A 26296-nucleotide genomic window follows, 5' to 3' on the forward strand; every position below is an offset into this window, starting at 1 on the left:
AGTGTTACTCAATTCCATAGTGGAAGATGTCTTAGGTTTCATGGGTTTGACAATAATAAGATATATGGCTAAACCATGATCATTAGAAAAGACATCCAATTCAGGATTTTCTAGGTTATCCCAATCAATTAATTATGGATGAAGCAAGGGTAAATCATAGTCATCGTCATTATTAGGTGTTTCAAGGTTCATGACGTAATAGTCATAATTTGGCGTAGAGTAGGTAATTTCATAGATAGAAATCTCTTGAGGATAGTGCTCTCTAATCAGCTTTAACAAAAATAGGATTGGCATTTTGTGATTCACAATCAAGTGACTCTTCATTTGACGTTTGTCCCTCAAACAAATGGATTATATCAAAACATACATTTGATAATGTCAGTTCCTTCTTGATTAATTTCAATAGGTTCATTTGTATCTTGAAGTTGACATACTTGTGCACATGACATAGAGGATTCTTTTGCTATCTTATATCTTCTATTACACCACTATATCTAACAAGAATATTATATGGTGAGAAAATTTCTCTGATTCTGGCCATCTATTCTTTCACTGCTTCTGGAATATATTGATCAGATTCAACACTTTTTTGTATTCCTTGAACTTGTTTGCAAGATTCTTCTTATCTTTTGATTGCAAGTTCTTCATGTTGTTTCTCATATTCTTCTTTTTTTTTGTTGGCTACTATTTATGCTGCTTGGTGTAGCTTTTCTTGCCATGGTTCTTCTTTAGGGACTGTTTTCTTTCTCCACCTTGGATGTTGATAATTGTGTTGTTTTTGCTTTGATTTAGGATAACCAAGTTATGATTTATCTTCTTTAGATTGAGTGTGAGGACAAATAGGTTCTGAAATTCCTTCTTGTCTCTTACCAATTGGTCCTTTTCCCTCATATCCCATTTTTTGCATGATCTTATAACCATTGCCATATTGTTCTATGGGAATATTGACTTTTGTAGTTGTTGCTATAGTTTCATTTTCATCTTTGTACAACCAACTAAGAATGTCTTTTTCTTCAATTTCTTCTGCAGGTGTTCCAGCTCTAACCAATGCTCCATCAAACATTTCGACTGATTTTTTTGAGATCTGTGGTTGAACATTTGTAGGCTTTCCATATGATTTAGGTGAAAGTGGCAAGCTATGTAAAAAATATTTTCCCATTCCTTCATCATTTAGTTTGATCTTTTTCTCAAAGTTTTCCCGTAATTTTTTTTGAATTTCTTTGGTGGGATAGACTGATTCTCTGTTATGTGGAACTCTTGTATCTTGTGTTGGTTTCAGATTATTGCAATATTGACTAGAGTCTATGACTATAGTGACTTCTTGTCCCTCATGAGGAAAATGTACACTCTGGTGATATGTAGAAGGAACTGCTTGCATGTCATGAATCCATAGTCTTCCTAGAAGAATTTTATAAGACAAATTCAAGTCTAAAACCTGGCATAATGTATTCCTTTACATAGGTCCTATTTTAATTAGTAGCATCACAGTTCCTTTAGAAGAATGCTCTTCTTCATCATAAGCCTTAATAGTTATCTTCTTCTTTGGATCTACTGCATTTTCTGAGTATCCCAAAGCCTTTATTAAACTTAATGCACAAATGTTTAAGCCAGCTCCACCATCTATAAGTATGTGTTGGACATGAGTTTCATGAATGGTGAATTCAACATGTAAGGCAGCATTGTGAGGATGTTGCAAGGATGCGTCATTATTTTCAGAAAATAATAAGCAATGAGGGGCTATAAGGTGTCCCACCATGTTTTGGAACTGATCCACATCTAGGTCTTTTGAAACTGTTGTTTCTATTAGAGCTTTTTCCAATATTTCCTTATGCATAGGTGAAACTTTTAGGAGCTCTAAAATTGATATTTGAGTGGGTATCCTTTGCAATTATTCCACTAAGTTGTATTGTCATGAAGTGGATGTTGATTCATTTATTATACTCAGAAATGTAACCTTCGCTTTCCTTCTCGTAATGACGTTGATTGGTTCTGAAGGTCTGTTATCTTTAATGATGATGACATTTACCACATCATCATACGTATAAGTGTAATTCACTTTAGCTTTTCCTTTGTCATCTTTTGATTTAGATTGTTCACCTTTTTCATTGTTTGGAATTGGATTTTTGAATCCTAGATGTGATTCATTCATCTTATGACTATCCACCGTGATAGTTTCATTATTGATTAAATCTTGAATAAGGTGCTTCAATCTTTAACAATCATTAGTTTGGTGTCCTTTGTTTCGATGGTAATTGCAAAAATTATTGTCATACCACCAATTAGGTTTTTACGTGAGGTTCATAATTTATTGCTTCTAGTAAAGTAATCAATTTATTTCCAAGAGGAGTTTTCAAAGTTGATTCCAAGGGTTCTCCAATATTTGTGAATTTCCAGCGAGGATTGGAGAAGAAAGACCTGGATTTATTGTTCTCTTTATTGTTATTGCTTGGTATTTGACTTGATAAGTTGAAGATTAGTTGTTGTTTGGTAGCATTACTATCATCATTTCCTCCATTGGTAAGATTCCTATTCTTTGACCAGAATTTAGGTTTGGCATTGTTGTTGTTGTTGTTGTTGTTGGAATTGTTATAAAGTTTTAACTCTCCTTTCTTTACCATTGCATCTTCTATCTTTAGACCATTTTCAATCATCTTAGCAAAAGAAGGATGACATTGCATTTTAAGACAGTAACTCATTTCACTGATAAGGTTGTCAATGAATATATTCATTTTCTCTTGATCGGGTACATCTCTTAGATATCTATTGAACATTTGTTTCCATCGTTGTAAAAAGACCATGAAAGATTCACCATTATTTTGCTTGACATTACATAAATGTAGAATTGTTATCTCATTTCTTACATTGTAGGAGTATTGTGAGATAAACTTGTTCACAAGTTCTTCAAAAGATTTAATTTTAGATGGTAGTCTTGAGAACCATTCCATTGATTGTCCATTTAAAATCCTTGGGAATAGACACATCGGGTAAGTTTCTATAGAGCCCTCCCCGATCAAGCTCTGGTTAACACAGTTGACCATGGTTGACCATACTAATAAATGCTATAACTCAATAGGATGGGCTATGTTAGACGGATAGATTGGTGAGAAAAGTAATCAAACCAGGTTACAGAATCATTTCACCTTGCGGTGTACATTTTGGATGTGTTATGGATGCTTTATTTTTATGCATTATGGATTTGGAACTTATATGATTTCATGATTTGGATAACATTCATATATATTGATGCTTCATTTCTATGCATTATAGATATAGGACTCTATACGATTCTAGAATAGGATTACTTTGTAATGATGTATGTCATTATTGGAATTTCAGGACTTTACTAAGATGATAGAAATAGGATGCATGTCTTATGTATGGATCAAAATTATGAGGACTATGATAACTGCTTATGTAAATTTATTTGGATATAAGATATATTGATGGGTTTAAATGGGAATTGTATGCAGAGTGTTTGACGTGTATTCTTATTCATGTGTTTTAATATGATATGAGGTTATTTGGAAGTACTAATGTGTAATTGAGATGCGCAAGAAAATTATCCATGTGACCATGGAAATATTATGGAGAACCAAACCTAGACCTATGTACGTCTATAAAGCCAGGGGTTGTCTATTTGGAGAGACAACACTCTGTATGTATCGTATTTTATTTGTAATAGTAAATTATGCATGTGTGTTAAATGTTATTTATTGATTTGTGTAAATCCAACAAGAGACAAAATTTCATGTGTAATGTTGTAAAGTATTTTATTGTGTCACTTGACACGTGTTGATTTATGTCTTGATTTTTTAATTTATCTCTTGGAGGGAGTTGTTTTAACCATAGCTTTCTCAAATAATTTAATGTGGTTCTATATTTTCCTTGGGTAGAGAATCTTTGGGGTGGTCAACCTAGGTTTGACCCGAAAGTTAACTTCAGATGGGTTTTAAAAGGGTTAAATGGACTCTTAGGGGTAGTTTAACGGTGTTTCCTAAAGTCCATAAGGTATACCTATGGGTTAGGAGTGTTTTTAGGCATGTGTCTACTCCCATGTGACTGTTTAGTCATCCCAAAAAGTGAGTTTTCTAAGATGTGTGAAAATTGAATTTAGAAGGCATCATCTAGGTTAGTTAACTTTCTTTTTGGATGAGAGATCCCTTTTTGATCTTTTTCGGACTTTTTTCCTTTTTCAATTTTAGAAACCTGTGAGAACTCTCACTGAGGTCTTCTTAGGAAAGAATGAGAGATTTTGCGGGTAATCACCCACTCTCCATTTTTGGAGACAATGCAATTTTGAAAAGAAAGGAATTGGTATAGGAATTGGGCTAAGTGTAGAGAAACAGGGATTGTGGAATTGGGCTTCTCATCCTTAACTAGATCTAGCATACCTTTGGGCAGTTTGAAGGTTGGTTTAACTTCTCTTTGTATTGTTTTCATGTTGCATGTTATGTTGAAAAGATTTGCTTGTAAGAAAAGGCTAGTTTCTTGCATTTTTCTTTTGTGAAAATTATTACGTGTTATGTCTTTTATTTCTTGTATGCATTTTGTGTTTTGGGAGTAACCAAGACCTCCTACTGTTGGTAGAGAGGATAGTCTTGTTGGTGGTAGAAGTTTGACAACCCTCGAGTGAGAGGCTCTCATTATGAGAGGGATCTCAAGGGATATTTATGTGACCCTTGCTACATGGCTTGTTTATGCATGTGGGGGTCATAAGGAGGGAAATAAGGCATGAATGCCTTGGGGGGCATAAGGATGTGGGGTTATTATACTTATGATATATCTTTGTTTGCCATGAGGTGACTTTGTGTTTTTACCATACTTGCAGTCTCCTCAGGGTATTTGGTCCACTACCACCCGTGTAAAATCATCACATTGTGTGGTGCAGTGTAGCCTTGGTTGGAAATATGATGGTGTGTTTGTTATCCCTTGTTTGTTGTGTTTGCATGTATAACCTGTCTAGGGCTTGGTTCTCCAAGCTCGAGGGTGGCTTCTAGTAAGCCTAGGCTGGGAGGTGAGCACTCCATGGTCATAGCCAATGATTTTATTGCAGATTGTTGGAAGAAAAGAAAAGGACAAGTAGAAGTTGTTGGATTCATTGTTTGTAGAAAAAGATTTGGGAATGGAATATTTTATATTTTAAGTTGCAGAAATGTAAAGGGAAACTATATGTTATAATTACTTTGAAAAGAAAATGTATTTATTTTAATTAGAGTCCTCATTTAATACAAATGAGAGACTAGTTTGGGTATTTCACCCTCTTGTAATAATGTCTATATTGTATTCTAAAAATGCCTTAAATAAATGCATTATTTCTGTTAATTTATTATTGCATAAATGAAATGATTCTGTCGGGTTTTAGCTTGTATTGTTCTTAAAAGTTTAATGATTGCATGCATGTTACCTTGAAAATAAATGTTCAATTTATTTCTTATTTGCATATCTCTAAGGATAAATTCGAATGGTTCTAGATAAATAAAGTTGTTGTTAAGATTTATTTAATTTTGCCATCTACTTATTTGCAAAAATTAAAATCTAGAAATTTAAATAATATCATAGTCTATAGTTGTTTAATTTTATTAGTGTTATGTCAATCATTTATAGCAGAAAATAAATCTAAATTATTTAGTCTATCTCTGTTTCAAGCAGCAAGGTTAAAAAAACAAATGTATACATTGACCTAAATCTGAATAGATTAATTAATCTGTCAAAAGGTTCAAAAGAAAAATATTATATACTGCATAGTAAAGTTAGCTTAGTTTCTTATGCATCAAAAATACATAAATATAAATATATATATATACCCTTATATTTATAAACAAAAGAAATTAAATTTTAACACAAAAAAAAACCTAGGGTTTTGGGGGGGCAAATCCACTGTGTGGACAGATAGTGGGCGGCGCCCGCGCCACCACTGTGTGGACACACAGTGGGCACCGCCGCCGCTATGTGTACACACAGTGGCGGTTGGGAAGAACCCACTGCCTCCTCCATAGCCGCTGCTCCTCCTGCGTGAATCACCACCCTGCACAAAAGAAAAGAAGAAAATAAATCCCTAGCCCGGTTAGGGTTAGGGTAGTATGAAGAAATAAGAAGAGATTACAAAATGTAAGGGGCATTTTATAATATATATTTTTTGTTAGGGTTTTCATGTGTATTATTTTTATAATAATGTGAAAATATATATATATATAGAGAGAGAGAGACAGAGACAGAGACAGAGACAGAGACAGACAGAGACAGAGAGAGACAGAGATGAATATATAGACCAAATTGTAGATTAAATATACTTCTCTAAAATTTGAAGTGGAATTATTCTTTAAGCTTGAGTTATTATGTAGTTTTATAAGTTAGTTTGGAATTTAATGAATTATTCTATAACATTATTATTACCACATTTGCGTAAATATATTTGAGAAGTTTAATAATGAAAAGATAGTATGGTGATTAAAATATAAGTTAAGAAGTATTCCTTCTAATGTCTAACATTGAATTTTAATATCTATTAAATTGGGAAATTGCTTAGTTATAGAAGAGTAATGTACTCTTTTTAGTAAATTCTTTTAAAGAAGTTCATTGATGGTTTTTCCTGTAAAGTTTAATTGATTAAATTTAAACCAAGAGGTAATGTGAATATTGAATACATAATATTTAATATTTAATGAAGTAATATATGACAACTTGATTTAAGTTATATAATTACGCTTTAGAAATCTTAATGGTTTTTATAATTACATGGAATAATTTAATATAGTTTATTAAATATTTAATTTTAGAGGATATTGTAGCGACGTAATATATTTTCTCTAAAATAAAATAGACTAAATCTTGCGAACCTTGTTAACCCAAGTGGAGTCTTTCATCAGATAATTTAATTATCATAATGATGCTAGGCACTTTAATTTTAGTTATTCAATTTGATAATACATTGAAATTGTATTAATATTGAATTAATAGATTTAAGAATTAATTAAGTTTTTAATGAAGAGGTTATAATATCTATGCATCAAGGAACTCTTGATATACCTTTACCTAGATGAATATAATTGAATCGAGTAAATATATTAATGTCTACTTAGTAGAAGTTGATCTAATTAAGTATTAATAAGCACAACTGAAATAAAAGGGACTTATGAGTGAATTTAATATTACCCTTTTAAGAATTACTCATTCCACTTGATAATAGGAGTTAGCGTATTTGTTATGTTAGTAATTTTCTTAATCCTATCATCCAGGAGTTTTATCGAGACCTAAGGCTTCTTGTTAAATTTTAGCTCACTTTAGTAACTCATTTTAATATCAATTAAGAATTCATTTGGAACAACTTGTTAAGTTGTCACAACTATTTAAGCAATGGTTGCATGTAATTTAGTGTTTAAAAAAAAATTTGTTGTTTGTTTTTTTGCCCAAAAGTTTGGGCATGACATTTTGGTATTAGAGCCCTAGGTTCATAGACTAGTGAACATGGGCTACATTCATGACTTAGTTGAACTAAACTATGGCTTCGAAGTATAACACATAGGTGGAAAACTTGCAAAATAACAAAGTGAAAATTCTTCTAAATCAACAGATCAACATATATCAATTCAAGGGTTCCAAGGGTCACTAAAAGCCCTGAAATTTGAAACTAATTAGTCATAATGTTTATGGCATAATAAGACCTCAAAGGCTACAAAAAATTTTAAAATTATAAATATTCTTGGTATTTAATAAACGAAATTTAGATCATTAGTACTTATAAGATTACCATTCAATTGGAACCCAAATACAATTATTGCCCTAGTCAAATCAAGTATGAGGAGTTAATTCTACAATAAAATACCTCTGATGGTAAACTAAGAGAATACCATCCATCAAGGTATATTCTTGACTTGGCAAGTCAAGCAAGCTAGTTAGACATAAGATGAAGGCGCAATAACCAAGATAATTGAGATAGCGACAACTCAAGTTAATTTTTTTTAGCTATGCGAAAATTTTGGTGGTTCGAGGACCACGACTGCCATTGGGACAACAATGAAGAAAATTTAAGAGGTGCTCTTGCGAATATTAGAAAGAAGCATTAACCTATCCTAATGAATAGGTGCCTTAAGCATGTGGTCAAGCTAGGTTGCTTATTAAGAGCATTCCTTAGACAATCCTTGTAGCAACGCAGAGAAGCTAGAGTTGTATAACCCTGAAGATAAGGACTAAAATGATGAATGATAATCTCCTTGATAAGTGGACCCTAGCAATATTATAGATGAATTAACTAAGGAGAAAGGATACATGAACTTCTTGGGATAAAACACGTAATTGCAATAAACCCTAAGTTCATCCGCAGTTATATATTGGGTAAACAAGCAAAGTAAAGCCACAACTAGTTCCCTTATGGGAAGATAATCTTGAAAAAATTAGTGGCAAGGAGAGTAGAGATGATTTGAGAATCGTACAAAAATCCCTATTGAAGTGCAAGGAGTAACTAATATTCATTTAGAACCTAAGGAGAAAAAAAATGCAACCCAATCATGGCTAATCGCTAGCTACAAGGCAATATGAAACACAATTTAACTACTTGACACAATCGAAGTAGGTTTGTAAATTTATGGCACTCAAGTGTGAAGGTATGCGAAAACATTAGATATGGATGAAACAACATGCAGATGGAAATGGCTTATGGAAAGATAGTATAGCGGAATTATAATACGAATGGTTTTAATGACGAATAGTTGGCAGTATAAGATATTTTATGAGAACATGGATAAGGAGCCGAATGACGTGGGTAGCCGAGGGAGAACTTGGAAATTTTGGGAGTCTTAAGAAATTGGTAATTATTGGACACCCTTATGTTATACCGTAATTGGGTAACAAGATATTATGATGATAAGTGGTTTACGTGGTTTGAAGGGAATTGTAAGTTGTGATATGTCGAAAATTGGCTAGTAAATAAATATAAATAAGTAATATGGAAAGAGATAACTTCTTTTTACCAAATTTTAATTAATAGGGTGAGTGTCGATCACTTCTCGAGTGCACACCCCCTTGATATCATAAGTTGCATAAGGGAAGTAGGAGGGAACAAGACAACTCTCTGCGTTGTATGAATTATGTCTTGAAATGTGTGGGAAGGAATTAGTTGTCAAGCGTTATTGATTTTACTTGACAATTAGTCCCCCCTCCCCAAATGGTTCTTAACCATAAGTGTTAGTAATTTGGCAACGTGCTCCTTATGGACAAGAATGAAAGGATGATTAGAGGTAAAAATTCAAGGAGCTAGCAAAGGTGCTAACAAAACAAATGATGTCCCTAGTAGAATTGTATGATTACATTTTTTTTCTAATCCTAAGTGTTTCTAAGTATACAAGTGACAATTTTGTGCCAAACTATCCACCGCATGTGAGTAAGACATGAAAGTGTTGATGCAGGAGTTACCACGTGATATTGGACCAAGGTTTAGCATATCAAGAAAATTAATGGAAGTCCTAGAAGAATGGATGGAGAATGGTAGAGTTAGTACAATCACCTATTAGATATAATTATGGATGTTATTAAACCTAAATAGATAACGGATTATGTCGGAAAGTGTGGCTTGCGATAGCAATCATGTGAAGGTTAAAATGGGACATGATCTTTAGAACGATTGCAATCTCATGTGTATAAGATATTTCATAAATAATAAAGGAATATAGATAATCTAAGAATCTCAAGAGTCTAATAATCACTTCCTAACATACTTAGGACGTGTGATCTTGGGTGATGTGCCCTTATAGCATGGCTAGTATGGTCATCTTGTTTCAAGTTTTGATTCGACAGTATTTTTGACTTTCTTTGAATAGTATTTTGTGATCTAGGGGCTAGTACTTTCTTTTTATTATTTATTTTTATGATGAAAGGACCACTAAATTTATGTTTCTTTTTATTGGAGCTATGGCACTTGCCACGTTGCTAATTTTAATATCTTTCAATTGCCGACATTTTTCTTCTTTGATTGGACTTGGTAAAAGTAACTTTTATTTTGATCTTTTAAAGTGTCAAGTGGTCATTTTGACGTTATTATAGCTAGCCCTAGTGATGTGATTTGTATAATGTCTATCATGTTCGTTGAACCACTGACAGTGTGTCAAGGGAGAATACCGCAAGGAGTGAAATTAGGCACACAGAATAAACAAAGAATGTTATTTCAAAATAAGGTAAAGAAAGGAATATTCTCCTAAATAAAATTATTTGCAAGTAATCTAAGAGAGGGAACTTATAATAAAAATAAATTAAAAAAATAAAGTAAAAATAAATATATGTGTGTGTGTGTGTGTGTGTGTGTGTATGTGTGTGTGTGATCTAGACCTATTAAATTGCGAAAGTGATGATAATTGCATACTGGTAAATTTGGCATGTGTATGGAGATGATTGTGTGTATGAGATCAAAAAAAAAAAAAAGTATTATTAATTTTCATCACTCCCTTAGAATGGGATGGTTATGTACCTTAATGTCTGGGTTTTACGAATAATGTACCTATGAAACTAAAACCTTGGTGCCTAGAAATACCAAGCATTGTGGGCCCTAGGAGTAGAAAATATCCCTACCTATGGGTAGATTCAAAGAACTTAAACTTGATTATTCCTTGTTGCCTAAGGATGTTGGAAGAAATCATGCACCGAGGGTGGTTTACCAAATATGTGATTAACCCCCTTATGAGGCACCTTGATGTAAAATAAGTAGATTCATTATAGATAAACTGTGATGTCAATACTCTTTAGTGGCAAGCATGGATGACAATTGCAGTGGGATAAACATGTTTTACACAAACCCTTAATAAGTATGACTCCTAGAAATTAATAAGTAAACTATCATATGTAACCTTGATTATGGGGGTCGATGTGTGTTATTGATATAATTTGGATGGTGCATTAACGTAAGTTGTTGAAAGATAGAATTTTGTAAACACCTACCTGAGATTGAAGGGAAATGTAAGAATTTAACCTTATGAAGATAGTAAGTTAATTAAAATAATAAGTTGGTTTTGGTAATGCATTTTTCTAGACAAGATAAGATTCAGAGTAACCCATTGAAATTGCGGGAAATGTTATGTCCTTATATCGTATTCTGCTCATGTGACTTCCAGGAGTAAGTCGATCTCTAGGGGAGGAGGATGTAGAGCCCTCCCTGATCAAGCTTTGGTTAACACAGTTGACCATGGTTGACGTTACTAATAAATGCTATAATTCAATAGGATGGGCTATGTTAGACGGATAGATTGGTGAGAAAAGTAATCGAACTAGGTTACGGAATCATTTCACCTTGCGGTGTACATTTTGGATGTGTTATGGATGCTTTATTTTTATGCATTATGGATTTGGAACTTATATGATTTCATGATTTAGATAACATTCATATATATTGATGCTTCATTTCTATGCATTATAGATATAGGACTCTATATGATTCTAGAATAGGATTACTTTGCAATGATGTAAGTCATTATTGGAATTTTAGGACTTTACTAAGATGATAGAAATAGGATGCATGTCTTATGTATGGATCAAAATTATGAGGACTATGATAATTGCTTATGTAGATTTATTTGGATATAAGATATATCGATGGGTTTAAATGGGAATTGTATGCAGAGTGTTTGACGTGTATTCTTATTCATGTGTTTTAATATGATATGAGGTTATTTGGAAGTACTAATGTGTAATTGAGATGCACAGGAAAATTATCCATGTGACCATGGAAATATTATGGAGAACCAAACCTAGACCTATGTACGTTTGTAAAGCTAGGGGTTGTCTATTTGGAGAGACAACACCCCGTATGTATCGCATTTTATTTGTAATAGTAAATGAGGCATGTGTGTTAAATGTTATTTATTGATTTGTGTAAATCCAACAAGAGACAAAATTTCATGTGTAATGTTGTAAAGTATTTTATTGTGTCACTTGACACATGTGTTGATTTATGTCTTGATTTTTGAATTTGTCTCTTGGAGGGAGTTGTTTTAACCATAGCTTTTTCAAATAATTTAATGTGGTTCTATATTTTCCTTGGGTAGAGAATATTTGGGGTGGTCATCCTAGGTTTGACTCGAAAGTTAACTTCAAATGGGTTTTAAAAGGGTTAAATGGACTCTTAGGGGTAGTTTAACGGTGTTTCCTAAAGTCCATAAGGTATACCAATGGGTTAGGAGTGTTTCTAGGCATGTGTCTACTCCCATGCGACTGTTTAGTCATCCCAAAAAGTGAGTTTTCTAAGATGTGCGAAAATTGAATTTAGAAGGCATCATCTAGGTTAGTTAACTTTCCTTCTTGATGAGAGATCCCTTTTTGATCTTTTTTGGACTTTTTTCCTTTTTCAATTTTAGAAACCTGTGATAACTCTCACTAAGGTCTTCTTAGGCAAGAATGAGAGATTTTGCAGGTAATCACCCACTCTCCATTTTTGGAGACAATGCAATTTTGAAAAGAAAGGAATTGGTATAGGAATTGGGCTAAGTGTAGAGAAACAAGGATTGTGGAATTGGGTTGCTCATCCTCAACTAGATCTAGCATACCTTTGGGCAGTTTGAAGGTTGGTTTAACTTCTCTTTGTATTGTTTTCATGTTGCATGTTATGTTGAAAAGATTTGCTTGTAAGAAAAGGCTAATTTCTTGCATTTTTCTTTTGTGAAAATTATTACGCGTTATGTCTTTTATTTCTTGTATGCATTTTGTGTTTTGGGAGTAGCCAAGACCTCCTACTCTTGGGAGAGAGGATGGTTTTGTGGTCGGTAGAAGTTTGCTAGCCCTCGAGTGAGAGGCTCCCATTATGAGAGTGATCTCAAGGGATATTTATGTGACCCTTGCTAAATGGCTTGTTTATGCATTTGGGGGTCATAAGGAGGGAAATAAGGCATGAATGCCTTGGGGGGCATAAGGATGTGGGGTTATTATACATATGATATATCTTTGTTTTCCATGAGGTGGCTTTGTGTTTTTACCATACTTGCAGTCTCCTTAGGGTATTTGGTCCACTACCACCCGTGTAAAATCATCACATTGTGTGGTGCAGTGTAGCCTTGGTTGGAAATATGATGTTGTGTTTGTTATCCCTTGTTTGTTGTGTTTACATGTGTGTAACTTGTCTAGGGCTTGGTTCTCCAAGCTTGGGGGTGGCTTCTAGTAAGCCTAGGCTGGGAGGTGAGCACTCCATGGTCATAGCCAATGGTTTTATTGCATATTGTTTTAAGAAAAGAAAAGGACAAGAAGAAGTTGTTGGATTCATTGTTTGCAGAAAAAGATTTGGGAATGGAATATTTTATATTTTAAGTTGCAAAAAAGTAAAGGGAAACTATATGCTATAATTACTTTGAAAACAAAATGTATTTATTTTAATTAGAGTCCCCATTTAATACAAATGAGAGACTAGTTTGGGTATTTCACCCTCTTGTAATAATGTCTATATTGTATTCTAAAAATGCCTTGAATAAATGCATTATTTCTGTTAATTTATTATTGCATAAATGAAATGATTTTGTTGGGTTTTAGCTTGTATTGTTCTTAAAAGTTTAATGATTGCATGCATGTTACCTTGAAAATAAATGTTCAGTTTATTTCTTATTTGCATATCTCTAAGGATAAATTCGAATGATTCTAGATAAATAAAGTTGTTGTTAAGATTTATTTAATTCTGCCATCTACTTATTTGCAGAAATTAAAATCTAGAAATTTAAATAGTATCATAGCCTATAGTTGATGTTTAATTTTATTGGTTTTCTGTCAATCATTTATAGTAGAAAATAAATCTAAATTATTTAGTCTATCTCTGTTTTAAGTAGCAAGGTTATAAAAAAAAATGTATACATTGACCTAAATCTGAATAGATTAATTAATCTGTCAAAAGGTTAAAAAAAAAATATTATATACTGCATAGTAAAGTTAGCTTAGTTTCTTATGCATCAAAAATACATAAATATAAATATATATATATATATTATATTTTGTATTCTAAAAAAAAAAAAGAAATTAAATTTTAACACAAAAAAAAACCTAGGGTTTCGGGGGGCCGAACCCACTATGTGGACACATAGTGGGCGATGCCCGCCCCGCCACTGTGTGGACACACAGTGGGCGACGCCCACCCTGCCACTGTGTGGACACACAATGGGCATCGTCGTCGCTGTGTGTACACATAGTGACGGCCGGTAAAAACCTGTTGCCTCCTCCATAGCCACCGCTCCTCCTACGTGAAACACTGCCCTGCACAAAAGAAAAGAAGAAAATAAAACCCTAGCCTGGTTAGGGTTAGGGTAGTATGAAGAAATAAGAAGAGATTATAAAATGTAAGGGGCATTTTATAATATATATTTTTTGTTAGGGTTTTCATGTGTATTATTTTTATAATAATGTGAAAATATAAATACACACACACACACACAGTTAGAAATATGAATATATAGACCAAATTGTAGATTAAATATACTTCTCTAAAATTTGAAGTGGAATTAATCTTTAAGCTTGAGTTATTATGTAGTTCTATAAGTTAGTTTGGAATTTAATGAATTATTCTATAACATTATTATTAACACATTTGGGTAAATTTATTTGAGAAGTTTAATAAAGAAAAGATAGTATGGTGATTAAAATATAAGTTAAGAAGTATTCCTTCTAATGTCTAACATTGAATTTTAATATCTATTAAATTTGGAAATTGCTTAGTTATAGAAGAGTAATATACTCTTTTTAGTAAATTCTTTTAAAGAAGTTCATTGATGGGTTTTTCCTGTAAAGTTTAATTGATTAAATTTAAACCAAGAGGTAACGTGAATATTGAATACATAATATTTAATATTTGATGAAGTAATATATGACAACTTGATTTAAGTTATATAATTACGCTTTAGAAATCTTAATGGTTTTTATAATTACATGGAATAATTTAATATAGTTTATTAAATATTTAATTTCAGAGGATATTGTAGCGGCGTAATATATTTTCTCGAAAATAAAATAGACTAAATCTTGTGAACCTTGTTAACCCAAGTGAATTCTTTCATCAGATAATTTAATTATCGTAATGATGCTAGGCACTTTTATTTTAGTTATTCAATTTGATAATACATTGAAATTGTATTAATATTGAAGTAATAGATTTAAGAATTAATTAATTTTTTAATGAAGAGGTTATAATATCTATGCATCGAGGAACTCTTGATATACCTTTACCTAGATGAATATTATTGAATCGAGTAAATATATTAATGTCTACTTAGTAGAAGTTGATCTAATTAAGTATTAATAAGCGCAACCGAAATGAAAGGGACTTATGAGTGAATTTAATATTACCCTTTTAAAAATTATTCGTTCCACTTGATAATAGGAGTTAGCATATTTGTTATGTTAGTAATTTTCTTAATCCTAGCGTCCAGGAGTTTTATCGAGACCTAAGGCTTCTTGTTAAATTTTATTTCATCGCTCACTTTAGTAACTCATTTTAATATCAATTAAGAATTCATTTGGAACAACTTGTTAAGTTGTCACAACTATTTAAGCAATGGTTGCATGTAATTTAGTGTTTAAAAAAAAATTGTTGTTTGTGTTTTTGCCCAAAAGTTTGGGCATGACAGTTTCATCATGTGCAAATTTCCTACTCATAGTGCAAAATTCCCTAATGTGATCTTGAGGATCAAATTTCCCATCATATTTATTATATTTAAGGATTTCACAATGTTGTGGGAATGGTATCATGTTTAAACTTTTGTCAAAAGGATTTGGATAGATGTCCTCTAATGAATATTTATTGGAACTCATTCCATTCTGCATATCATGTATTTGTTGTTGTAAGGTTTGCATTTGTTGAGCGAGAGTTAACAAAATATTATCCATACAAGTTTTCCTTGTATCCTCATAAGTTCTTCTATCACCATGCTCTCTTATTGTATCATCATGGTCTTTTGGTGTTTTATCTCCTCTTGTTTCCTCATGATTTACTCGATTTACATCCTTGTTATTTGGATCATCTATGTTTTGATTATTACTCATCTCTGCATCTTGTTTCAAACTTTCTACATTAAAATCTTGTGGCAATTTAACTCCTAATTTTTCCAATATTAGAAGGTATTTTTCTTTTTGTTTCTCCAATAAATTTTCCATTAGTTTGTCAAATTTAAAATATTGTTCAAGGTCTCTAATGGTGTTATTGATCGCTTCTTCATCAACATCTGTGTATCCAAAAGTTTGAAACATTGAATTATCTTCTTTCATTTATTTTTGTTCTTTTTTGAATTGGTCGTATTGAGCTCTACTCCAAACTGGCATGTGATTGATTCAAAAACTTCTCAAGTTTTTGGTCTTCTAAATATAGCTCAATAAGTGATTATTGGCTTAGGAAGATAAGATTTGTTAATTTTACCACTGTTATTGGTGCATTGGGATAAAGCGTCTTGTTGTTGAAAGGCACGTGCTTACAAAGGTTCTCTATCAAATTCTGTTTTGTAACCACGTAAATAATGACAAAAATAGTGTAGGAATGTCCTATGTTCTAACAAGATCATGTGATTGATATACAAGAATCTTATCCTCTTCTGATTAGCCTTATAACTAGGTTTTCTTTTCTTAAGGCGATATTTAAAAGTCATATAAGCATATGATGGTTTCCAGTTTGTTTGATTTGAGTGTGAGTGCAATTCTAATTTTGATATAACCTAGGTTCAAAATAGGAACGATATATCCAAGATAATGAACAAAAAGTGGATATGATCAAGTTTCGTGATAGAGGATTTGATATAACTTGATGAGAAACTGATAATGATGTTGATTTTTTTTTTTGCACTTAAGATGGTTGAATCAATTAACTTGTTGTGAATTCTTTGCTTATGAAGCCTTTGGAAGTAGCCTATTTTATTGATAAAACCTGATTATCGGACTATTTTGAAGGTCAGTGATAATTTAAAGACAACTATACTTGAAAAGGGTATCTGAAACTAGTTTTGAAATTTTGATCTGATATGCAAAATTGCCCTCTGTCTCAGATGCAAGAAAATGTTTGCGCTAACTGTATAAACCTAAAAATGGTTTGAAGATAATTAATTAAATAAGCAATTATTTAATTAATCCCCTTACCCAATTTAATTGAATTCATAAGCAATTTGATTAAATTTCCCCATTCATCTACTTATTAATAAATCTAAGGATTTATTTAATAGGTTCATTTCAACCCTTTGATTAATTAATTCAAATTAATTAATTCCCCCATCAAAATCATTTCTTCTAAATCCTTTAATTAATTAAAACAAATCAATTATGAGTTGTTGAAATTAATTAGCCTTTTCTGATAGTTCTGATACTAAATGTAAGTATAGATCCAATAGCCAACAAGATGAGAGGGGGGGGTGAATCATACAAACTTAATCTTCCATAAAAACATCAGATTCAACCTCGGTAACATATACTTTAGTAATGTAACCAAAACTATCAAACATGCAAACTCAAAAGCATCTAAACATCATAAACGTCATAACACTAGATTTAACGTGGAAACCCAAATAGGGAAAAACCATTGTGGGATTTCGGACCCACTAAGAAATATACTCTTCTAGAGTATGCTTGGTTAAAAGCAAATCTTGTTAAAGATTACAAACACATTGCTAGATGTGACCCGGTTAAGGGATTTCCCTCAGATCTGTTAGGATCTTCACCTTGTTAGAAGTGACCTTGTTAAAGGATTTCAAACACTCAATCAGAATGTCACCTTGCTAGAGGGTTTTACAAATAAGACTGTTAAGTCCACTCAGTTAAGAGATTTTCTGTCACTTTCACAAAATAACAGTAATAAAAATCTATCTGCAACTTCACATCTAAAATGCTAAAGCAGATTCTTATTTGTTCAATACAATCTAGACATAGAACTAATCTTGTCTATCTGCTGGGCTTCTATACTCTATTATTCAAATAGGTCTTCAAGCTTCTGTGCTCTGTAATCAATATGTAGCATCCCTGTGCATACACTTGCCCGCATACATTGTTTATCAACAGTTCCCTATTTATAAACAATTAGCTAATCACTTAATCTCCTTGATCACATTTCCCATGATCAATCATAGCCATCAGATCTTCAAACTTATCTAGGTTCAATGCATCTTTCGATCTGAAAATGTTTTACCCTGCCTAGGAACTTGCATATATTTCTTGGAACTTGTGCCAGGGTATTGCGGTTCAATCTGAACTGTAGATCTTCATGCCGACTTTCCTTTGCCATAGGTTCATTAACAAACTATATTTAGGGCATACCAATCATTTAATTAGTTCCAACTCATCAGCTTCCTTCATTAAATAATGCATGTAACCATTTAATGCATTTTGTTATAGCTCGGTTACAACTTGGTTACAACTTGGTAAATACTAAACTTTACTTGGTAGACATTCCACCTTCATTAACCGATACCGACTAGGTTCCTTAGGGTTTCCCGACTAGATTATTTGCTTGAAAACATAGTATAGTATTAACCTTTACAATTTACAACATATGTTTGATGTTAAAACAATCTAAACATCATGATCTCATCATTGTCTGACTTGGTAATAGTTGCCCACTAAATACCTTATTCATCCCCTTATTCATCATAATCTTTCCTGTGTCTTTTACCGACATCTTTATATTCTTTACATCATACTTCTCAAGATATGGCAACATCATATTGAGTTAGAAAATCAATTTCTTGACATCAATGACAAAATAATAATATTAAGACCGTAAACATCCTTAATCAGTTATATCCATAATCATCAACAACCTTCTCAATATCCTTATTGAAATGTCAACAATCTTTCATTGTCTGTTATAATGCTATATTGCCAACATTTTCTATATTATTTGAATTTCTAAATTCAAATTCTCCTAACTTCTACTACTCCTAACTTCTACCACTCCTAAACCTAACCCATTCTACCTACCCACATGTCCCCTTTCATCCAACATCTTCTAGAACCTTGTGACAATTGTCACTAAGTGTTCCCTTTCATCTAAATCCTTCTAGAATCTTCTTGACACTTGTCACCATAGAGATGACAGATGTTCCCTTTAATCCAACCCCCTTTGCCAACCTCCTCCAATTTAACCATTGACATCTTCAGATTAATCTTGACCATTGATTCTTGCCACCTCACCCCTAGCCTTGGAAAAACCTATAAATAGACCTCATTTTGAGAAATATGGATCCCATCTCATTCTAATCTTATGCATTGTTACTATAGGCATCTAGCTTCTAGTTTATCATTTCTTAGCAATGTTATCATGTTCAATTTTAGCTTAATTGCATCTTAATCTTAGTTCTTTTTCTATATCAATCATGAAATCATATAGCTTAATCATGCTATTCTTGCTAGATCATGCATTTTCATCATTCAAATCCTCCATCTAAGTGTAGTCAAGTCACTGGAATATGCATAATCAGATCTGAGAGCATTTTTTATACTCACATTTACTAGGAGGCAATAAGTCGATTAGCTATGGTTTTACATTTCATTGTTTTAATTCACTAACCATTGCTTGTAATGATTTATTGAGTGCATTGTGGTTGCGGGTACAGGTACACTTCATAGAGCATGACACTAACCTTTTTGTCAAAAGCACTAACTTATGGGACAAATGCACTATTATGTTGCTTGAAAGCGCTGCTCTGTGATACTAAGAGCGGAAAAGTGTGTTACAAAAGCATGGTTTTATGCTTAAAAGTGCTAATCTGTTGATCAAATGCATGAACCTATGACATAAAAGAGTTGTACTATTGTTTAAATGCATTGTTTTGCACAACAAATGGGTGGTTTTATGCAACAAAAGCGTTGTTCTGACTGTGTTACAAGGATTTTTTAATTTTTCCAACAAGTTGTCAAATTTTTGCTCATTTCCAGATGATGATTTTTTTCAAGTTTTTGACCATGTTGAGCATGTTATAGACATAAAAAAACAAAATGTTTGAAAAACAAAATGCACAAGCAAGCATGAATCCTATGGTAGGTCGAGATAATAATTGTTGAATCTCACATGGGGTTTCCCTCGAGGCTATGCTATTCAGAGAGGATATTTAGATGCTTGACCCCACTGGCTCTACCCTTGGCACTCACTTCTCCAAGGCAGCCAAGTACCAGTTTCCATGAAAACTCCCCATGGAAAAATTCATATCTCTACTAAGAATCGTATGTGTGTGAGCCGCTTCAGAGGTTCGACCTCCTATGCCAACAATTAGAAGAATTTTGGCAACTAGTACAAGTGGGTTTTAGTAAAGGCTTCTGGTCATGTGGCCATACAAGTGGCACTCCACACTCTATAAATACAGAAGGTTCCTAGCCTATAGAGGTTACGCTCCATAGGGTTTATGGGGAAACATAGTGTCGGTATGAACTAATCAACACATGTTGTTTATGACTTTCATCACAAACATGATTTATTTAGAGTGGATCGGAAGGACTCGGTATTAGCCTATTTCCACTTGGGTCATTCCTCTCTCACTAGCCCCCTCAAGGCAGCTCGGGAAGGCAGGCCCTCTAAAGATTACACATAAAAGAAAGTAGGTTTGGTTTTTTTATCATCGTATGAGGGTGAGAGCATTCTTGCCTACTACTTCAACAAGCACGGGAGACAAAAGTTTATTTTAAGCCTTCTAATAATCTATGTGCCACTACTTAAAGGAAAACACTCAAATGCAAGTTGCATGTTGTTGATTTATCCTCCTAGTTAAGCTAGATGAGCAAGATATGATGTTTTACTTTCCAAAATACTCCTAATTAACTAGATGTGAATAAATGCATGAAATTTGCTTCAAAAATAACCCTGCACACACAAATGTCATTAGTTTGCAAAATTTTAAGTCTTGGACATTCGGACCTACAAAGATTGTTAGTTTTCAGTTTGTAAAAACTCAAATTTTAAGCACTATCAAGACAGAAGTGCTAAAACAGCAAAAGCGCTAACCTGAAAGACAAAAGTGTTATCCTATACAACAAAAGCGCTAACCTGTGTAATGAAAGCATTGTCATATTGCTTAATTGCGTGAATTCATATTTAAAAGAACTATTTTATTTAACATGGGCATTAATCTAAGCAACAAAAGCACTAACCTATCTAACAAAAGCCTTATCAAATTTCACAAATACGTGAAATTGATTTACAAAAGAGTTAAACTAACTCTATGAGAATAAGACAGACTATTAGAAAGATAAGTTTGAGGCATGAGACCCACGGTGGGCACCAAAAAATGTTAAGGTTAAAGTTGAACTCCAAAGAAATATCATGAAACTTGTTAGTCCATCATACAATATAAAAATGAAAGCTACAGGAGACTTAACTTCAACCAATGAAGTAACATGAAGTAAATGAAATAAACAATATTATACCTTCCATAATTTTACACCTCATTGTGTCATAACTCCACTATTCCTGGTTGCAGATGATTTGCTCTCAGACAAGAACTGGTAGCTTCCAAGATGGCATATGAAGAATGGACTGATAGTTAACTAATACTATGATATGCATATGCAAATGATTTAAGCTAACATGATATTAAGCTATTATGAGAATTCTATAATTGTTAATTGCTTCAAACTCAAACTCACATATGCAAGATAAAGACTCCTAGAATGAATATATGATTAGCTATTAGTCTATTAGTTTCAAAATGGTTTAGGAGACCTCTTTTTATAGATTTTTGAGTGCATGAGCTTAGGTGGCAGAGATCAACGGTCATGATTGAATCTTAAAAATTGGATGGCTATGAGCAAGAAGTTGAAGGTTGACAGAAAGGGGGAAGGAGAAGACAAGTGTCACTCATCTCACCTTGACTGAGTTGAAGACCTGAGAGGATATAGGATACTTGGAGAAGATGTAGGAATGAGAGGACAAGTGGACTCAAGTCCTCCTAAGATATAGAGATGTTGGAGAGAATATAGAAGAAGGTTAGGAAATATGTGTACGTACACAATATTTCATTTATTTTGGAAGTTGAAGATAAGTGGCTAACAAATGATTTTATTCTTATTAATTTTGTTGAATTAATTTAGCCACATGATTGATGAGTTGGAAAAGGAAAGATGAAGTGGAGATGGAAGGTGAGCTGGAAAAGGGATTAAATAATTAAGAAATTATTTAATGAATGAGACTATAGGATAGTAGATAGAGGAATAATTAAACATTAGATATTTAATTAATTGATTAGAAGAAAAGGATATAATGAATTAATTAATAAAAAATTTCAATTAAATTAATTAATAGAAGGACATGAAATGAATTAAATAAATCAATCTTTTCAAATTAACTATTTAATAGAAGAATAATTATTAAATAAATATAAAATATTTATTTAATTGCTCATAGTCATTTTTTACGTGTATACAAGTATATCTTATCAAAAAAAAAATTGAATTCAAGGTACTATTCTATTTTAACATGTTACAAAATTTATACCTTAGGCATTGAAGTTGCAGTTGCAACAAGTGTGGGAGAAATATCAGATGGTGTATTAACACTTGTTGTTGCATCTTGAAATGCATATTGTTTGTATCAATTTAAATTGATCTATAAATAAAAATTCATTTACATTTACAAGCTTTAAGAGATTGATAAATAAAATGTTATCAATTCAAATCAACACACTTGTGTCTGTGTGTGACCACCATACACCATATCCATCAAATCATCAGTCAACGCCACATCCTCTGCCATGGTAGTTTGATATCTACTCCCACAAATTATACACAGATGGGACGTGGAACCATCTACACTCGCCTCGACATCCATCCCAGAGCATATACCTAAACAACTAGGACACACATGTTGAATGGGCTCACCAAGGATAGATGGCTCAACTACTGGATCATCGTCTAGGCCAAGAGGGTGTGATAACTATGTGCCATATTGAATGATGACATCAGTCAATGCAATGGCTGCTTGAAGAGTCTTTAGCTTGATCGACTCTTTCAGGGCTACTGGGATCGTGACATGGACCACAGGTTTTGGTGCTATGGGGATGCGACTTTGGGTGTTTAGTACCCTCTGAGCTCCAGGTCTATCTTGGGAAAAGCCTCCACCTCTACCTTGGGACTCTCTCATATCAAAATAGTCCAGTCGCTCAGTGAGGATAAACTCACAATATAGATTCCTCAAAAAATATAATGGAACCTCAAAATTATTACACCTTGGTGGTTCGTCAAAGACCATCCACCACCTATCCCAAAAAGCATTTTTCATCTGTAAATGGCTACACCAGTGTATAGGAAACCTCTTTGAATTAAGAGGTAAGGTCTCACTCATTTTGGGATCAATAAAAAGAGCACATATTTGTGCTTTACTTATGTTTTTTTTCACTTCATTGTATGACAACCGACTAGCATAAAAAGAATAGCATCGATCCCTATAGCTTCCCCATTTTTTAATTTGATTGGAAACTTCATTGGCACTATTAGCCAATGATTGTAGCATTATGGCAAGGGATGCATGATGCTCATGCTCAGATACCTTCAGTCTATTCAGCAATCTAGTTATTTTGGTAGTGTTTTGTGTTAACTGGTTTATTAAATCCCTCTTGTGTAGCTTGTGAATGGTCTACTGGAGGAGTTGGAGGGTTTGGATGTGGCTTCTCTTGTGAGTTTTTCCTTAATTTTTAAGAGGTCTGTCTTATTGGGGGGAATTATTTTCTGAATCTGATATGCATTTATAAAAAATAATAATAATAATAATAATAAATGATGAATTTACATTCTAATTGCGAATATAATTTATCAAATGCATATAATAGATGATAAAATTCAATCTCATACCTTTTTCCATTGTGCAGCTGTTTGATTTTTAAAAACCTCATTCGCGTATTGTTTAGCTTCAAACCCTTAAAGTATTTTTTTCTTGCAACCACGAGTGAAAATGGCCTAGGGGTCGCAGTAAAAAAAAAATTATTAACAAAAAAATGCATATGGGGTTTTGAAAACTAAACCATGTACACATTTAGTATAAGAAAAACCCCATACACAGTTTTTATTCGGTTAGGCTTGGCAAAACGAGCCAAAATGCATACGGAATTTTTAAATTTTTAAATAACCTGTGCGTGTTTTGTGTTTTTTCAAGTTTTGGGGGGGGTGTGTTCACTTTTTTGCACACCATCTTGGTGCACACACTCCAAATACTTTTCCGTATTCATAATCTGATGAGACATTAATGCATATTTGTTCAACATGTCCTTAATGTACTCATCTTCTTCCATGGTTGCCACCTAAAACAGTGATGTATCATCAAAAAATTGAGCATGTGTGATAGGAGGGCAATCATTAACCATTTTAATTCTCTTTCATCTTCCCAGATCTGTAGCCCAATGGATTACCCTACCCAAAGCCTCCACCATAATAACAAATAAAAATGGTGAAATCAAATCCCCCTAGCAGATACCATTGGTAGCCTCAAAAAAACCAAACAACACACCATTAACAAAGACAAAGAATCAAATCGTAGAAATACAGTAACAAATAAGCTCAATCCAATGTAGAGAAAAACCAAACTTATCCATAACTTGAATCAAAAAACTCCACATGACCCAATCATATGATTTAATGACATCTAACTTAATAATCATTCCTTTCAATTTTTCCAATTTTATTGTGTGGATCACTTTATTAGTGAGAATGATGCAATTAGAGATATCTTTTTCAGGAGTGAAGCCATATTTTTCTTCTGAAATAACTAATCTCAGGAATTTTTTGAGTTTGTTGGCTAGTACTTTATATATAACCTTATATATTGTATTACATAGCAATATAAGCGTGTAGTCACTAAAAGTATTGCAAGAGGGATTTTTTATGATTAAGGAGATAAAAGAGTTATTGATATCTTTTATATACCTTTTCTAGATGCAAAAGTCCTCAACCAGCTTATGTATCTCTTCACCCATAAAATGCCAACACTTGTAAAAGAACTTTGTGGGGAAACCGTCTTGCCCTAGCACCTTTTTAGGATGGAGCTAAAACACCGCCCGTCATACCTCCTCTAATGAGAATGATTCACACAACATCTAATTATCTACCTCAAAAATGACCCTTGGGATATAGCCCAAAAGTGTTCTCGGATCCGCCCATATATTATTGCTACCTAAAATTCCTTTGAAGTATTCCACTACTTTAGCACCAACCTCATTGAAGCCAGTAGCCTTGTTGCCATCACTCCTACAAAAATATTCAATTTTATTGGTGACTCTACATGCATTTACAAAAAAACTTGAACAAACTTTGTGTTGTGATCGCCATCTTTCAGCCAAACTTCTCTCGATTTATCCTTCCAATACATCTCCTCTCTTGCCATAATATCTTTTAGTTCTTTTTTGAGTTCCCTCTCTTGCTCAAAGTCCTCCTTAAACATTCCATACTTTATCACCTTCTCATTTAACTCCTCCAGCTCATTCTCAACTTTGGTCTTTAATTATGAAAAGATGTCTTGAAAGATCTTACATTCCATTCTTTAAATTTAGCTTTTATGTATTACAGCTTCTTAACAAATCAAAAATCATAAGAACCACCAATTCAATATTCATTCCACCAAGATTCAATAAGATCGATCAAATTGTTATCACACAACCACATGATTTCAAACTTGAAGCTATTCTTCGGGCCATTTTGAATACCATTTATATTCAACTCAATTGGCTTCTAACCAAAAATTAACACTAGGAGAACCTTGGCCCCCACAATAACCGAATTACTTATCCAATTCAGAGAAACCAAAAATTGATCTAACCAATGTTCAAAAATTCTTTTCTATGATTTAACCAAGTAAATAGTCCATTCATGGTATGGTTGTTCATTGATCCCAAATTGTCAATAAAATTCCTAAAGTCAATCATATTTTGATTAGTTCTAGAGATACTGTCACTTTTCTCTAATACAAATATGATCGCATTAAAATTGTTGCTCAAGAAAAATTAAAATCCTTAGGTTGATTCATAAACTCCAAAATAGCTTGCCATGTGAGCACCTTGTCATTGGTTTTTGTGGGCCCATTAACATTTACAACAATGAAATATTCATTCAGGGAGGGAAAAAACTTTAGCAGCAACCCAATTTGACTCAGCAACCAGAATGTCAACCGACAATTCCCTATCTTTCCACATGATGCCAATCCCACCAGTCAAACCCATAGATTTTTGAAAGAACCCCTTCCACCATTTGCAATAATTTTGAAAACTTGACTCCTCCGCAACCGACAGCTTAGTTTATTGAAGAAAAATCATATCTCCTAAAATCACTTGGATCTGACACTTGATTAAGCATCGATTGTCAGGGGCCCCGAGGCCCCTAACATTCCAAGAAATGATCTTTA

This window comes from Cryptomeria japonica, chromosome 1 (assembly GCF_030272615.1).
Source record: "Cryptomeria japonica chromosome 1, Sugi_1.0, whole genome shotgun sequence".
In the NCBI taxonomy this organism is placed as follows: Eukaryota; Viridiplantae; Streptophyta; class Pinopsida; order Cupressales; family Cupressaceae; genus Cryptomeria; species Cryptomeria japonica.